Here is a 12,285-nt window from a genome sequence, read left to right on the forward strand (position 1 = left end):
CCCCTATATACCAGTAAGACGCGCAAACACGGGAAGCGAACGCAGCTCGTATACATATTTGGGTTTTGGACGTGTAGCTGCTTTGGGGACTCCTTATATGGTTATGGTGTCATGGTGACGTAACAGCGGGACGGACACTTGCATCAATCACAAACAAATCACTCAGCTCCATATATGGGCACAAAAGCGGGACAGACAGACAGACAGACAGACAGACAGACAGACAGACAGACAGACAGACAGACAGACAGACATGATCTGCTAGGTCTCATAGTAAGTGCTCACTGATTTCGCAACTACTATCTTTGACTGCACAGTGCCATTCAACTGAGTTATTGTTGCAATCAAAAATGTAATATGCGAGTTAAAATTATAATTATAGGCAATTTGGTATTCTTTCTCTTTCTTTCTTTCTTCTTTCTTTCTTTCTTTCTTTCATTCACACAATAGTCACATGCCAATGACTTCAGCAGCTCAATGGGACTACGGAAAGGCAGTCACAGCCATACTGGATTACTGCAAATTGCTGTGAAGATAAAAAGCTGTGGCCCGCAAGCCAGACAGGACAGTAATTCACCACTCCATTCCTATTATAGGCTTTTCATTTCTTCCATTTACTTGCGTGCGGACGGAACAGGAGTAAAGTGTTCATCATGGCTGCACCGTGGCCATCTGCCTGCATATCGGCACTGCCAACAAAGAAGGCTTCCAACAAATACCAGCAGTCAAGCTTTGAGTCAAAAATAACAGAGCTGGTTTAAACTTTAGTGGGTCTATTGTCTTCGCCTAATGGAGCAAACAAAAGCTCCCTGCCAGCATGAATGACCTGCCTGTGCCAACCTAATTAGAGCATCACACCCAAAATGTGAAACTAATCCTGGATTCGTGAGATTAAAGAAGTTGTGCTTTGTGGGCATCGGAAGCATAATAATAATCTGGTAGACAGATTCTCCGTTTCGTTTTTACTCGATGGCGGAATGCAAATGACCCGTATTTGCATAATCTTTCCACCATATGAAAACAGATAATCAAATACCATCGCCTCCCATTAATATTCAATTACCTGTTATTTATGCAAAGTCATGCAGTTAAAATAATTAATAGCAAAGATATGACAAAGGGACTGTGCAGGCAGAGAGAGAGGGGAATTAATTGTGTTCAGTCCTTTGTTAATTTAATCTATTTGGTTTGCTTATAGTGTGTCCTAAGGCTGCTTTACTTTATAGCAGTCATTACCTTATAAGGTGTTAATAGCTCAATTGATGATGTCATCAGTGGACATGGAGCCCTAGACCATAACGCCTGAATATGTTTAGTCATATGAAGGTGCCGCACACCAAAAAGCAGTGATCTACAACCTATTATGCTTATGGAAGCGCTGTGTTGGTTTGCTTATTGATCTGCTATCAGCATTGGCACATTTGAGCCGACAGCCGCGGACAGAAGAAGCTGTGTTTTACGTCATTTCCGAGTTTTTAGACAGCTGGTGGATGGAAAAGAAGCTCCACCCCAGCGGCTGACTGCCGCGGATGAGAGCGTTTCCGGGAATCTGTCCGTCGCGGCAGTCAGCCACGGGGGTGGAGATTATTTTCCATCCACCAGCTGTCTAAAACTCCGGAAAGACGTCGTCAGTCAGCTTCCTTTGGCCACGCCTGTCAGCTCAAAATGCCCATGGTGTGTATGTGTGTTGTGTATAGAGGACACCATTTTATATAATATGATGTCAAATCAGGTCAGATCTGTTATTTTTATTGTAAACACCAGTGGTTCCCAAATTCTGCAAAGTTTGGTCCCCACATTTCTTTTTTCATTTTCATTTATTTATTATTATTATTATTGGGGGGGGGTCCCCAGTTGATTAAAGGGATATTTCCCTTTAAAAAAAAACGTTATCTGCATATTTCGCCATATACTTGATAATAAGCAATACTTATTCCACAAAGTTTGAAGCCTTATTTCGGCCGGACGGTTACCCAAGCCCCACAATATATCAAAACCAGCTCGGCCGGGAATGGTGTGCTTATCAAAATATTTCCGTTACGCGTTACAGTGGCGACGTAATTCGCAAAAAAAGATGCGAAAAATCCCCATTCAAAGTCAATGGGGAGCCATGGGAAAAACACTATTTAAACATCAAACAGCACACGAGGACAGCGATTCGTGACACGTCACGCCATCATGCTCTACGCTCAATTTATGTCCGTTTCGATATATGAAGATCACGACACTGACCTCTTCAAACCCTGGATAGCCATACATGGAGAAGACTATAGATCATCACCTAGATCTGCATATAATGGAGCCGGCCAGCAACTCTACATCTGACCTCAAACCTCAAACACTTATTTCTCCATGTGTAGCGGACCTGTTCTGACATTTTATATGTTGATCCTTCCCCACCCGTCCTTCCTCTTCGATGTCTCCCTTTTGGCTGATACCTGTCCATTCAAACTCTAGACGGACCCAAAGTTATTAGTGCAGCCGGAAAAAACGAGTATGAATATATATTTTGTGTACAGTGGCACGAAGGACCATTCAGATTGACAGCAGCTTCAGTCTGTCCAAAACAACATTATTCATGTCATGTGCAGTAATTCAATGAGCGTTGTCAATTAAGCTTGTTGCATAGCAACACAGTGAAACAACACAGCACAGTGAGTAAAAAAACAAAAAATCAGAAAATGTGTGTTTCTGAGCCAATTAACTAGGCCTACTGCCACTGGAACTAAACAAAATAAATAAACAAACAAAATGCACGCACATGCTATGTTGTATGCACGCACGCACGCAAGTATTACATAGGAGGCAAAATATTTCTAAATAGCCGATCTACAAGTTCACAACGCGTAGTAAGCTTGTATAATTTGATTACTTTTAAATCCAGATAAATAGCCAAGCACACACACACACACACACACACACACACACACACACACACACACACACACACACACACACACACACACACACACACACACACACACACACACACACACACACACACACACATACACACATACGTAACGAACACATTGAAACTTGAATATCATCCCCCAACACTGCAGACATCCCCTAGGAACTATATTCTCCAAAATAATAATGAAACAGGTTCCAAGCATGCATAATTCAAAAGCACTTAAACATCATACCGGGGTCCCCAAGGGATCTGTATTTGCCCCCCTACTTTTTTCCCCCTTACACAAAAATAGCTAATCTACAAGCTCATAACACGTCGCATTGCAACATGTGGCATTGTGAGCTTGAAGAACAGTAGGCTACAATCTAACTTTTAATGATTTATTTGGTGATTTGGCTGAGACAGATACAATATTCAAATTCAAATTGATTATGCAACATGAGAAGAAATGGAACGAATTTGACAGCCAGATGACCTTGCAAAGATTTTTTCTTTGTTTTAGCAGCAATACATAGTAAGACAAATCCCGAGGGAGATCCCTTTGTGGCCTTGCACATTCTGTCGATGGGATGGGGTCTCAAAATCTTCTCCCCAGGGAACCCTGTGCTCTCATGAAGCACTGCAAAGTTGCAAATTAACCCATTTAGACCTGAGGCCGATTCTACTAAATGTCTTTGAAAACAATAAACGGTTTTCAGACAAAAACGTGTTTTGTTTGTCTCGCCTTTTCATGTCAAGGACCCCCAAAATGATGTGTTTGGCCACAGACTCCCATCTCAAAATATCTTGTTCCAGGGACCTCCGAAGCAAAGATTTGAGTTAAAAAAGATATTCAAAATATGCAGTATGTATATTCAAAGATGTGCACAAATGTTCACGATTTCTCGGCACCTAAGTGATGCGTTATGAGCTTGTGTCGGCTGTGGCTCAGGAGGTAGAGCAGGTCATCCAATGATCCGTGGGTCGGTGGTTCGAATCCCATGGCTCCTCCTGTCCACATTTCGAAGAGTCCTTTATAGGCAAGAACCCAGTAGCAGACAACCTGCAGCACTCCAGATTAAAACAAAATCCTTCTAGGTGCAAGGCATGAAGATATAAATTGAGGTGAATAAAATGCCAGCACTCATTGTATGTCCTTTTGCATGATTTTTATTTACCTCTGACGAGAGTGGCCTGTATGGCGTTCCTCATAGTGAAACCTACATTGCCACCATTGGTGTGTGAATGTGGGAAGTGAGGACGCTGGCGTCAACTGTTTGCCGCTTCATGTATGAATGAATAGACCATTGTAAAGCGCTTTGAGTAGTGCATAGAAAAGCACTATACAATGCAATACATTATTAAACTAATGTATTAAATAATATATAAAATCTAAAATGAACACAGGTGCTTTTCCGGTTTATAAATGGGTAAAATAAATAAGCATACAGATAACCCCATAGGTTATAATGACACGAGAAGCACCTGCAGCCCATTATCAGCACATTACACAGAGAGCATTAACCCATTTATCCCTACATTGAGGAAAGGAAATTGGGCAACCACCCAAAAGGAGTGCAACGTTATTAAATGCGGGTGAAATTCCAAATTAATATTTGTGATTCTGCAGTTCTCACAGTATATACGCTGGGAGATGTAGATACAGTATATAGGGACAAAAGGTTAAACTCAGAATCTTATAGCATAGCAGGCCAACTAAGGACCCCTTAGCTGAGAGAGATGAAGCAGGGACCCCCGGCCCACTACATATTGAAGAAGAAGAAGAAAGCGCTAGGCCCCTGGGACATGGGTTGCCACACCTACCATCAGCTCCCAGTACGCACGACTTGCTGCACCAAGCCATGCTATACTCATTCGCTGAGTTGGCGGTGCCCGGGATCGAACCCATGAACTTGTGGTCCAAAGGCGTGTCCGGGTAGTCGGTAGAGCTCTCACTTTTGGACTACATTCATGTTAAATGTGTATTTAGTATTTTCACGACTTTGAACCACTTAAACCCTCAGTAGCCACTTTGTAAACTTGACCTTTGGCTCGGTAGGCCTATAATCATTAAGGAAAGTTTATGCATGCACAATGTAAACTCTACATTTCCATGTTACAGCCATTCAATTTGGGGGCGCCCAAAAATAGTTGCAGTGTTTAACCATTATGAACCCCCATAATTCCCATTCTTGGGGGGAACGATCACTATTTCACTATTTTTGGCGAAGAGATTTATATAAGGCGGAAAAAGTGTCCAATGAAGTATAGGCCTGTACTGTGTATAGTTGCAATTCAGGTCCATTTCACTAGGACTGGAGGGTTTTAATAAGCCAGTTTCAGAGCATTCCATTGACACCCCAGCAGCCATTATAATACAGCACATGATAGAAAGTGTCCCCAATGTGCCTGCAGAGCACATACCACATGGGAAAATAATGGACTTATCAGCGAATCCCCAGTTCAATTCCCGGTCATAAGCCCCTATATTTTTTTCCAACCGCATTTCTTGTCTCTCTCAATGGTCACTGTCAATAAAGGCTCGAATGAATGAATGAATGGATGAATGAATGAAACAAATTCAAAGTTAAAGCTTATGGCGTTATCATCGTATCCCTGCAGCTTATTTACTTTTGTCGTCGTTATTTTTTGTCCCCCATATAATGAGCATTGGGTTAAAGCGGAGATGACCCGGTCCAGATGTGTTGGTGGCCTGCCCCATGCAGCCCCCCGGCCTCTTCACAGGCCCTCCGCTGAATGCTAATGTGCACCTGTTAAATGTCCGCACACAACCGGCTAAATGGATGACTTGTACCCATTCAAAGAGCTTATCTGTATAGCCTCTCTTTGGCCCGCACTCTTTCCCTTCAATTTCATATATACTCTATAACCCTATTACTTTGGTCTCCCAGGGGTCTATGGTTCTGTAAACCACATTTGCCGCGGACCCCCATTTAAAAAAATACAAATAAAATCACACCTGTGTGAATTGAGGGGCGCTCTTAAGATCGTACATCATCATATAATTATACATCATCTCATTCCAACCAATCACAATTTGCGTCCTCACCTTCGTCATCGATGTTTGTGTTGCGCAATGAGGAAAGGAAAGGAAGAGAAGAGAAGAGAAGAGAAGAGAAGAGAAGAGAAGAGAAGAGAAGGGAAGAGAAGAGCTTGTGGTTCGTCCCTGAATAAAGACACTATGGTGCTATGTGGATAAAGAGAGCAATGGGAACACTATGGTGCTATGTGGATAAAGAGAGCAATGGGAACACTATGGTGCTATGTGGATAAAGAGAGCAATGGGAACACTATGGTGCTATGTGGATAAAGAGAGCAATGGGAACACTATGGTGCTATGTGGATAAAGAGAGCAATGGGAACACTATGGTGCTATGTGGATAAAGAGAGCAATGGGAACACTATGGTGCTATGTGGATAAGAGAGCAATAGGAACACTATGGTGCTATGAGGATAAAGACAGCGATAGGAACACTATGGTGCTATGTGGATAAAGAGAGCCCTGAATAGGAACACTATGGTGCTATGTGGATAAAGAGACCATTAGGAACACTATGGTGCAATGTGGATAAAGAGACCATTAGGAACACTATGGTGCTATGTGGATAAACAGAGCATTAGGAACACTATGGTGCTATGTGGATAAAGAGAGCAATAGGAACACTATGGTGCTATGTGGATAAAGAGAGCATTAGGAACACTATGGTGCTATGTGGATAAACAGAGCATTAGGAACACTATGGTGCTATGTGGATAAAGAGAGCATTAGGAACACTATGGTGCTATGTGGATAAAGAGAGCAATAGGAACACTATGGTGCTATGTGGATAAAGAGAGCATTAGGAACACTATGGTGCTATGTGGATAAACAGAGCATTAGGAACACTATGGTGCTATGTGGATAAACAGAGCATTAGGAACACTATGGTGCTATGTGGATAAACAGAGCATTAGGAACACTATGGTGCTATGTGGATAAACAGAGCATTAGGAACACTATGGTGCTATGTGGATAAACAGAGCATTAGGAACACTATGGTGCTATGTGGATAAAGAGAGCAATAGGAACACTATGGTGCTATGTGGATGAAGAGAGCAATATGAACACTATGGTGCTATGTGGATAAAGAGAGCATTAGGAACACTATGGTGCTATGTGGATAAAGAGAGCATTAGGAACACTATGGTGCTATGTGGATAAAGAGAGCATTAGGAACACTATTGTGCTATGTGGATAAAGAGAACAAGGGCACTTTAACTTCAATCACACATCCAGTTTTCTGGAGTATATAACCACAAGGTTTGAGGAGCGATCGTTGAAGCGCAGTATACTTCTCAGATATTGTGTTTTGAGCACGTCTGCAATCCTGCTGTATGGGAAACTGTGGCCTTTTTCTTTTTTTCTGACATTTTTTCCACCGTCTTTTTTCCTTTCTTTATGTTTTTTTTCAACAAATAAATCCTCTTAAGAGAGGCTTTCCAAAATAACATTATCTTCAAACAAACATTTCACTTTTAATCATTGCATTTCCCCCCATATACAATTCACCCCGGGATTGCAGGCCCTTTTGAAGCTGTCCGCGGGGAGTTGCTCCCCTGTGGCCCATGGTGCTTACACCAAAGCTTTTTTTCTTCTTTCAAACCCCAGCTTTGAGCAAAGAAAGGAAAAATGGAAGGGGGGAAAAAAACACAAGTCTCACAGGAAAATAGGTGGTGAACTGATGAACAATTCACCAGTGCATACACCTGACAGGAATAGCAATTTGATCACCTCGCCTCGGCTCTGAGGCGCGGAAACATGAATTCTCCTTGGACATGTGCAACTCATCTGATCATTCTGTAATATTGTGGTTGAGGCACATTAAAGCAGCGTGTGTGTGTGTGTGTGTGTGTGTGTGTGTGTGTGTGTGTGTGTGTGTGTGTGTGTGTGTGTGTGTGTGTGTGTGTGTGTGTGTGTGTGCGCGCGCGCGTGTGGAGTGTCAAACACGGGTCCCCCTTTGATACACATTTCTTATCTCTGTTACCTCTACTGCATCTACACTGTAAAATCCGTCTGTAAATACGCTTGCGTTGTCGCAATTCAATTTGGACCCCTCGTGGTCCTCAGACCCGACATGGAGAAACAGTGACCTGAATAACCTATAGCTATTACCTGTATCCTTAAACCAAACCTGACTATTGTCCTAATTGTAACCTCAGCTCTAAACATCTTAAAAAAAAAGAAAAAAAACTATGATAACTATGATGCACAATGCACACTTGCAGGTACATTTCTCTCTCGAAGGTATAGCAAGCACACACAAAAACACACATGCTGCACGTGCACAGTCCCTCAGGGCTGTGGGTGCACACATTAAGCTGACGTGCATCCAGTCAAGACACTCATACATAAAGAAACATGTAGAAAATTCAACATGATATATGACCACAGATATACACTCACACATGTGCGCGCAGCCGTGCATGTGTGACACACACACACACACACGCACGCGCACACACACACGCATGCATGCGCACGCACACGCACACACACACACACACACACACACACACACACACACACACACACACACACACACACACACACACACACACACACACACACACACACACAGGGAGGGAGGCACATTAGCTCTTGAAACGAGCCCCAGATCCTCATGGCCGCCCGCCTCTGTCAGGCTCAGTACAATGTTACAGAAATGCCACTTACTAGCAGTTATCTGACATTCTGTCTGAAGGGCAAGCAGCAGTTTGTTCATTCAACACGACGGTTTATTCCATCTCATTCAGTGAGTGTACCCTGCTACTGTATCCATCTCTCTCTCTCTCTAGAATCACCAACACATTTATAAAATTGTATTTAAGCTTGCGAGCTAGCTACACATGGACACCCAATAGAGTATGGCACCGATTCACTAAGGAAATAAACACCCAGGTGTAAATAAAGTGACTAAAGGGAGTGTGTATTTTCGGTACGCCCAATCTCACGTGCCATTCAACAAACGTGGCGTACTGTACTGGCTTAATTTGTGCGTGTATCATGGCTGTATAGCTTTTTCCTCACAGTCGCGGGGACTCATTCTTTCCCAAGCGTTTCGCCCGGCTTCGCCCAGTGTAGTACAAAATCTAAGGCCATTTCACCTCCATAAATGGTAACCAGAAACCAAAGTGATGATGTGTATGGTCGCTATCAGGACACGTTATCATCAACAGGTTTCTTTTTTCTTGTTTTTATCCCACAATTTTGTAACCCCTTTTTCACCCCTGTGTTATTATCTAATGTGATCCTGAGCTCTATACACACCCTCCGCCAACCTAGTCCCTATATATGGGGGACATGGGGAGAGCAATGGACTTGAACTCATGCTTCCTTCATGCATGAGTGTCCAAGTTGCTCCTTTACACCTGACAGGGGGGAGTTTCCCTGGTTGGACGTAGCGCGTGGAAGGAACACGTTATTCCAACCAGTTCCTTTCCCCTCCATCAGGCGCCCAGGCTGGCCAGGGGGAGGCAGTTTAGAGACCAGGATTACTGCATGTTTTTTGTGAGGGTATACATACCCTAGGGGACACGGGGAGAACATGTTTCAAATGGACAGATTTTCAAGCTAACAGCCGAGCGTGTCAGTATACTCATGTACCATAGAGTTATATAATAGGCTATAAAACAAAACGGCCGGTACCAGGTCAGGAAGCACCGCATAGCAACTTGTAGATTAGCTTATTTTGGCTTTGGCATGTGTTATGGCTGGCTCTGGGGCCATAACGAAGAAGGGGAAACCACACCGTACCACACAAGTATTTTATTTCATACTTGTGGAAAGATAAATAGTTCAAGCAATTAAATTAGAGTTTCCAACTTGACTTGGCAGGGAAACATACTGCCCAAAACAAACAAATGAACAAAGGAACTCTCCTGCGGCCGCCCCTGCAGCCTGTGGAGAATAGCAGATCTGTAGTGCTTTGAGAGCAGGTGTCTTAAATAGTGTTTGGGGAGGACACTGGCCAGGTGTCTCCCCTTCCACTCATCATATCTGGCTCCGCCCTCCAACACTGCAATGGAACTGTTAAAGGCACAGCCACACATACACACACAGAACCCACATAGTAGACTAAAGGCCCAGGGGGCCGTCACACATGCGATTCCTTCACTCCTTGCTGAATTTAATAACTGAAGTTAACAAAGTTACTCTCACATATAATGAGAAAGAAGTTAATTTATACAGTTCAAACTCACGAGCAAATGCTAATAAAACTTGGCAAGGATATTATAAAAGCCCTTTCTACTGATGAATTGCTCACTCACCTTTGAAAAAAATCAGATAATTTTAATCAGAGCTTTATTGATTACTGGGGTGATTGATTCCCTCCACTGTCCCACTACATTGGATTTGGAAATCAAATGGAATAATGGACAATGGACAGATTTCATCCGTAGCGGACCAGAGAAACGTCTTTTGGATTAACCCTGTTGGTGTTTTAAGCATTATGTTATGCTTTAGCTATTGAAAAATAGCAGATCTAAAAACTCATAGAGCTTGTAGGTCTGCTATTTTTTTTTAACTATTAATATATATTCTTTCAGAGCGAACGTTTTTAACTCAAATCTTTGCTTCTTGGGAACAACATATTTTCAGATGGGGGTCGTAGGCCAATTACATTTATTTTTGGGGGTCCTTGACATAAAAAAGTTTGAGAACGACAGACATAGAAACATAGGTTTCTCAGAAAACTGTCAGGATTTAGAAGACATTTTGTAGAATCGTTCCCAGGTCAAAATGGGTTAATCATTGTTCCATGTCGGAAAAGCTATAGATTTCATCCAGCTGTTTCCTCATGAAGTATAGTGTTATACGTCTCGCTCTCCCTATCGACTTCACATCTGTGTGCTGTGGGTACTCTGTGCCCTTCAGCGCCTCCAGGGGGAGGCAGAGCAATCCACAGCAGTGTTGTTTTCGTCGACCAAAACCATGACAACAAATGTTCGTCGACTACCTTTTTCCACTGAGGAAAACTAAATGTAAACTAAATGAAAACTAAGCTATGATGACTAAAACTAAGACTAAATATACTGACAATTCTGTTAACAAATACAAGAGATCCAGTATAAGTCATTTTACACTTGGTTGCATGCTGAAAATAGCCGATATACAAGCTCATAACGCGTCACAGCGTGACGTGTTGTGAGCTTGTAGATCAGCTATTTTCAGTGAGTGTAAAATCAGTCATTACGACGGCATCAAGGCCCGCCAAAATACATCATAGTCGACTAAATCAACCGTATGGATTTAGTCGACTAAAATCTTATGACATTCAGTCGACTAAAACTCGACTAAACACTAAAACATCTGGTGACTAAAATGTGACTAAAACTAAATGAAAGCTATATTCAAGAGACTATGACTAAAACTAAAATAAAAATGTGCTGCCAAAAACAACACTGCTCCACAGCACCCCTCAACGCACCCGTCTCCCAGTTACAACCTCCCCACCTGAGCGTCATCTGCAATCAGCTGATGAGGCTATGAGAGCCAGCCCTATATGTCTGCAGCGCCAGTTCGTCTCCAGTCTACAGTTGGTAAAAGTTAGACCAACCGTAGTGTTTCCGGGACCTCTGTGCAGTGGGCTTTAACTCTGTTTTGCCTCTTCTTCTTGTGCATTTGGGTCACACCAGTGCATGGTGACTCGAGTCATAACAATTAGGATATAGTTCAACAGTGTCTGAGATGCAAGAAGGGGAAACTAGTGGCGGCGCACACAGTTGCAGCGGCTCAGTGCACTCCCCAGCACATCGCAATTCCGTTGTACCTGTTACAATGACAATAAAGATATATCTATCTATCTATCTATCTATCTATCTATCTATCTATCTATCTATCTATCTATCTATCTATCTATCTGTCTATCTATCTATCTATCATGTCTGGCGTTCATGTGATCAATAGCCTCCTACATTACTATAAATTAATACCATGATGCAATGGAGCACGTTTGTGGCTCATCATCATTACGTGAAACTTTGGCTGAGTCGCTCGACACTGGCGACCGAATAATAATGCTCTGAATGCAACTGATAGCCTAATAGATACAAAAATGAATACAAACCGGTGGACTTTGTCTATATTATGCATAAGCTACAGTACAGGCAATACATTGTTTGACTTTCTTTTTTCCTTTTTCATCTGTTGACAAAATGTGCACTCCTCAAATGCACATTATTTCATTTAGAGTGGAACTATGAATTGATTCAGCATGAAGACTAAAGCCTTCTAAAGGGATGGATTAGGGGGTCAGTCACTGCAACAAACTAGCAGCATGTCAATGGGGATGCACTTGTAAATCAAGCTCCCTAATGCTATAAGAAAA

Source organism: Protomyctophum bolini (assembly GCF_963924005.1).
Source record: "Protomyctophum bolini genome assembly, chromosome: 1".
Taxonomy (NCBI): Eukaryota; Metazoa; Chordata; class Actinopteri; order Myctophiformes; family Myctophidae; genus Protomyctophum; species Protomyctophum bolini.